Below are 6,132 nucleotides of genomic sequence, written 5' to 3'. Positions count from 1 at the left end.
ATCTGAACCTTTCCCCCTCCCTTTGGCATGTTACAATTCTAAACTACTGTTAGAATTTGACCTCTCCAGCCCAAGTCCATTTCTCATTTAACCTACCTGGCCAATTGCCAAAGCTCTTTTTGATTCATTTGAGCCATGATTTCCCTTGACGAAATACCACAGTCTAAAATCATCTTATTAGAATGAGAAGGCATTTCCAAAATGAGAAGTGTCACTCAGAAATTGGCGGGAACCTTGCTTTCACTTCTCCATCAAATGTTTCTTTGAGGTTTTGTAAAGCAGTTTGAAAGGGTTTCACTTTGGGTTGCTCTTGCTTGTACCAAACCCAGCTACGAGAGATGCCTGGTGAACAATACTTTTATTCCTTCAAAAGGACACGAGCTGTTTACATTGCAGTCTTCCCACAGGGGCAGATCTGGGGGAGGAGGGTGGCACTGGTGCATTTGTACCCCCCTCTTTGATTCCTGCTTCCAAAGTTTAAAACCAACAGCCTGGCAGTGGCAGCAGTATTTCTAGTCATGCAGTGCTGAAGGAGTCAGTTGACATCATGGCTCATTATAATTTACCTGGACCCTTCTAAAATCTTAATTCCGCAGGCATTAACAACCCTCTCTTCTACGTAATGGTCTTCATGTTGCACCAATCAAGATAGTCTTTGTTTCATAGATGTTAAGGGCTGGAAAGGCTTACAAGATCATCAGGTCCAGTTCCCCCCCTGCACTTGGGCAAGGAAGACTGCTGGGATGACCCCAGCAAGGTGGACGTCAAGACACTTTTTGAAGATTGCCAGGGTGGATGACTGTACCGCATCTGGGGGAAGCCTGTTCCAGACCCTTGGCACTCGACTTGTGGAGAAGTTTTTCCTTATGCCCAGTCTGATGTGATCCTCAATCAGCTTGTGCCCATTATTTCTTGTCTTTCCCTGGGGTGCCATGGTGAAGATGCTTCCCCAGGCCCTGATGTACACCCCTAATATACTTATAGACTGCCACCAAGTCCTCTCTGAGTCTTCTCTTCTCCAGACTGAACAGTTCCAAGTCTTTCAGCCTCTCTTTGTATGACCTGCTCTCTTGTTCTGCAAGTCTGTTAGCTGCTCCTAGTAATGAAACTCTCTCACACCCCTGCAGGTTGGTTTTGTGTGTTTGCTTGTTTGCTTTTTAACGAGTTCCAATTAAATTATACTTGGTTTTGCTTCCTTAAACTACGTAATCCAGCCTAGGCCCCTGGCTTGCTTCCATTTTAAATTGCGTAATCCAGCTGTAGATCTTTAGCATATGAGTAAGGCTTCAAGTTTATTCTCAACTGGAGTAAAATGTTGTTTTGTATGTGATGAGGCACCTCACTGCCTGAACCTCCCTCTTCAAAATTCTAGGTTGGTCCATACCTTCTCAGGACCTGCTGCCCTCACCTTTTGTTGCTGTTGTTTTTGCAATGGAACAAATGTGTTGGTTTTTTAGGGGTGCACCGATGAAGACTTTTTTGGCCGATACCAATTGCCAATGATTAACCAACCATATGGACTGATGCTGATCTGATAACTGATATGTAGTAATAGTGCAAGGCATTTTAAACTACTGAGCTCTGGAGCACATCACTGCCTCAGAGCTGACGGACCCTGCACAGCTGCCAAAGAGAAGCTGCTTTTGCAAATGTGCCCAAGTACCCAGCTGAGCAGAATGTCCCTCGCACAGTGCCTTACGCAGCCTGTGCGCAGCCCACTGTCTCCATGGCAGTCTCGATACCCAGGCCCCTGCTATGCGTGGTTTGTTGCTATCGCAGTAGCAGCAGGTAATAGTTTCATAGAAGCTAGGGTCAGGAGGGACCTGAACAGATCATCTAGCCTGACCCCCTGCCACAGGCAGGAATGAATGCTGGGTTCACAAGACCCAGGTGATCATCCAACCTTCTCTTGAATTTGCCCAAGGTAGGGGTGAAGACCACTTCCCTGGGAAGCTGGTTCCAGATTTTGGCCACCCTAACTGTACAATATTGCCTTCTGATCTTTAACCTAAACCTATTCTCCATCAGCTTATTACCGTTGTTCCTTGTCACCCCAGGTGGTGTTTGCTGTTGATCTCCCCTGATGAGTTTGTAGGCAGCCACCAGGTCCCCCCTGAGCCTCCTCTTGCTGAGGCTGAACAGGTTCAGGTCCCTCAGTCTCTCCTTGTAGGGCCTGTCCTGCTGCCCTCTCACCAAGCGGGTGGCCCTCCTCTGAACCCTCTCCAGGCTGGCCACATCCCTTTTGAAGTGTGGCGCCCAGTACTGGATGCAGTACTCCAGCTGCGGCCTGACCAAAGTAATGCGTCTTTGTTGCTGAGTGTGGTGCCCTGTGCCCACTCCCCAGCACCCTTGCCCCTCTCCCCCCCACTGCTTACTGGGACCTGTAGTCGACTGTGGGCTCTGGCCAGCAGCTGGGTGCTGGGACCACACTATGCTCAGCAGGGTGCTCTGGACACACTGGCTACAACAACTAAAAAAAGCCAATAACGTACTTTCTCCTTTTGACTACGATAGAATAACCAACCAACAGATCAGTGCACCCCCGGGGTGTTTTTGGAACCTAAGGAGGCTTGCTCAGTACTACCAGCAAGACGCTGCCTAGCCACAACAAAGCTATCAAGGTGCTGAAATAATCTCTGCAGCCCTCATCGCTCTAACTGCAGCTGCCTCCAGAGCGGGTTGGGGCTGAGGCTCCTTGGACTGGCTGCTGCGGTTGAGTATCCCTTGCGCCCCTCGCCCGCTGTTTCCTATGCAAGAAGACGGGATCCGCCTTGAATGGGGCATCAGGGGACCCGCCAGCGCTCCCAAGCGGGCTGTTCCTCGCTTCCTGCGAGGCGGTGAAGGCAGGGCTAGAGTGGGGTCACCCCCGCAGCCCACGTGCGCGCCACATGCGCCCGCCCGTTTCCGCCTTCCGCAGACCGAGGACCCACCGGCCCACCCAGCCCCGCGGCAAGGGTGGCCGCCGAGGGGTGGGGCCTCGCCCGGCAGGCAGCCAATGAGCGGGGACGCTCCTCACTTCTCGGCGCGGTGACGTGACTCTGGGGGAGTAGGTAGAGGTTCGCGCCGCCCGGCTCCGGCGGTAGCATCAGCTGCCGACCCGCCCAGGTGACGTGTGGGGCTGGAGCGGGACGGGACGGGACGGGACGGGACGGGACAGGACAGGTCCGGAGCCTCGCGGTCGCTGCCGGGGCGCTCGGGACAGGCAGCCGGCTCCGGCGGCCGCGCTCTGCCGTGGGTCTCGGCCCCGCCTGCGGCTGGAGGCAGCCGCTGGGCTCCGGCCCGGGGGAGCGCCGGCTCTTCCCTGGCAGCTCATGTTTCCTTCTGCCGCCGGGGGGTGGGGGCTCCCCGCGCTCGCTCTGGGCTCTGTCCAGGCGGGGCACCCTCGGAAGGAGCTCGGGGCGACCCCGGGTGAGAATCGCTGGGGGCTGCACGGACCCTGCGCCCTTAAGGCCGCACACCGTGGTCACGCTCTGACCCACTCACAAGTGGGAGACTTCACTCTTCCCCCTTGCCTGCGCGCAACTGGGAGACCTGGCAGAGACTGGCCGTACCCTTCAGTAGTTTGTCAGTAGTCTTCTGAGCCCATATTTAACACGTTGGAAATATTTTGCTGACTCTTAAGAGACTCTTTTTGCTCATTAAGTGTCTTCTGTTTGAATTATTATAGGTGAGCTGATCTTTCCCTTTAGAGGGACCTAAACTGGGACCTTTCTGTTGTTTAACTTAAAAGGAGAGCAGCAATAAAGGTAGTGTACTATGATGATCGCTCAAGGTTTTTGGGGGTCTTTTTTTTTTTTTAAGCATAGGTTGCTGCATGGCTTGCCTTCCTCCCTTCCTGCCTGCCCCCCAACTTTATGCTCTCTTTCTCTGTTTCCATGAGCAAAGATGTGTCAATGCACACAAACAATGCTTTGTAATGAAAGATAAACATGCATTGTTATCAATATTTAAAATGAAAGGTGGAGTAAATCTGTTTCCTCGAAGCTAACAAATAGGTAGAGTACCTGGTACAATTGGAATGCAAAACTCTAGAACTCTTAGTTTGGAGATGACACCTTTTATTAGACCAACTAAGATATCGCGAAAATAATCTTCTGTTGCAATTTTTTTTCTTTCAGTTTGTTAGTTGGTCTAATAAAAGATGTCATCTCTGAACTAAGAGTTCTAGTGTTTTTGCATTTCTTTTTCTCAGACCAGCACGGCTACCAAATACATCCCTGGTACAATTGGGATACTCTGCTTAACACATATGAACTTCTTTGGGGAGGGGACTTGAGGAAGTGTCTCATGGTTTCACGTGCCCTGGAAGAGTTTGGGGTGATACGGTCATTGCTCATGATTGGAGCAAAAGTTAAAAGACTGCATTTGGATTTCACAACTAGAGGAAGTTAAGTCTAGTGAAGACAATAAAGTGCTGAGTGTATAGGAAGGAAGCCAGAAGAGACTATGCAAAGAACTCCAGCAAACAAAAGCTTTCAAGAACATATTTGCATATGCTTTTTGGGTAGCTAAATGGGACAAGGGCATAAAGAGGAGCAGGAGGAATATTACTAACTCCCAACTGTATGTGGAGATATTAACTCCTGCGTAGGTCTAGATTAAATAGTTGTAGCTGCAGTTGATCGCTTCCCTTGGAGCCTTTGGGTAAGGTTGATATAACATGAAATTTGCCTTTTGGTTTACGTTTCTCTCACCTACTGGGAAAGGTGAGGGTGAGGTTCCTGTGTTTGTGGTGGGTCATTCATTGTTTTCTCTCAGGTCTTAGACTGTCATGGTGACACTTCAGAAATTAACTCTGTCTGTTGTAACTTTCATGAATTCATTAGTGAAGACTAGGCTGCATTCCATATTTTTTGTAAACAAACAAACAAACAACCCCCCCCCCCAAAAGCCCCCCAAAAACCCCAAACCAAAACTAACCCATCAGACTTGACTTAACCTTCAGTTGTGATTGGAAGCATCCCAAAAGAGATTAGAGGAGAGACTTGACATCTTTGTTTAAAGACTTGGCCACGTGCTTACAGGCAGACATCAAATATTGCAGCAATGTATCATGCCTCTTGAAAGGCAAGTTGCAGGCTCCTGTGACAATGAGGATGGCAGGCTATCAAATATACAGTCTGTTTGTTCTTGGGAAAACAGCCCTTCACTTTGCTTGAAAAACATCAGGTCAAGCAGTCTAAGGTGAGGGTTCTTTGCCTCTAAAACAAGGTCCACTTTATAGCAAGCAGTTATACAAATTGACTTGTTTACATATGTTAGGGTCCATTCTGGTGTTTTTCCTTCATTCCTTTTTAACTATTACTCTGTTTCTCTATGCCATATTTGTACCTTAGGGGTTGGGTTTATCGGACATGAACATGAGACCCTTGGTGCCCCTTGCAAGTGCTATTGAGGAAAGCATTAATCTTCAGTTTCACTTTGGTTGCTCTTAGTTTGTAAATATTAGATCATTCACTCTTCTTCCCCTAATAATAACATTAGGAAATGCACAAAGTTATAAGGTAACTAGAGTGAGTATAAAATAGAATGGTAGCAATAGTAACAATATGTAGGACCTCCAGAGGTGGACTATGTCCTTCTAACCATTTATCTAATTCAGTGCACTAGAGTCAATTAACCTTGCACAAGAATAAAGATTGTGTCTATACTGTCTCCCTGCTGAGCCCAGGACCACTGCTAAGAAACAAACTCTCTCTTTTCTTATGCCACATGGTGTGGCAATTGGGCAGAATAAATGGTGTGCAGAGGCCTCCTGTCTTGGGAGATCCTGAGAATGGTGCTGGATGTATGTTTGGGGACCCTAAGCCATCTGCTGTGCTTAATTGGGTTTGAGAGTAAGCAGGGCTTGTATTTCAGTAACGCTCCTGGCCTTGGCAGGGCGAGTTATAGATTTCATAGTTTCATAGTTTCTAGGGTCGGAAGGGACCTGAGCAGATCATCTAGTCCGACCCCCTGCCATGGCAGGAAGAGCACTGGGGTCAAACGACCCCAGTACGGTGGTCATCCAACCTCCTCTTAAAAACCCCCAGGGTGGGAGCCTGCACCACCTCGCTTGGAAGCTGGTTCCAGACCCTAGCCGTCCTGACCGTGAAGTAGCGCCTCCTGATGTCCAACTTAAACCTTCCCTCC

General features: G+C 49.1%; 1 protein-coding gene across 3 annotated transcripts in view; it reads left to right on the top strand.

Moving 5' to 3' along the window:
- Positions 1-3,004: 3,004 nt before the first annotated feature.
- The window catches only part of SOAT1 (sterol O-acyltransferase 1), a 48,838-nt gene continuing 45,710 nt past the window's right edge, over positions 3,005-6,132 (top strand). For all 3 annotated transcript variants that reach the window (XM_019501809.1, XM_019501810.1, XM_019501808.1), the window contains exons 1-2: positions 3,005-3,105; positions 3,668-3,746. The gene's annotated coding sequence lies outside the window, so the exon portion shown is untranslated. The remainder of the gene's footprint in view (positions 3,106-3,667; positions 3,747-6,132) is intronic.

This window comes from Gavialis gangeticus, unplaced genomic scaffold (genome assembly GCF_001723915.1).
Source record: "Gavialis gangeticus isolate Ggan-Ray unplaced genomic scaffold, GavGan_comp1, whole genome shotgun sequence".
NCBI lineage: Eukaryota > Metazoa > Chordata > Crocodylia > Gavialidae > Gavialis > Gavialis gangeticus.
The sequence above is the reverse complement of the archived record's forward strand: the minus strand, read 5'-3'. Positions and strand labels throughout refer to the sequence as shown.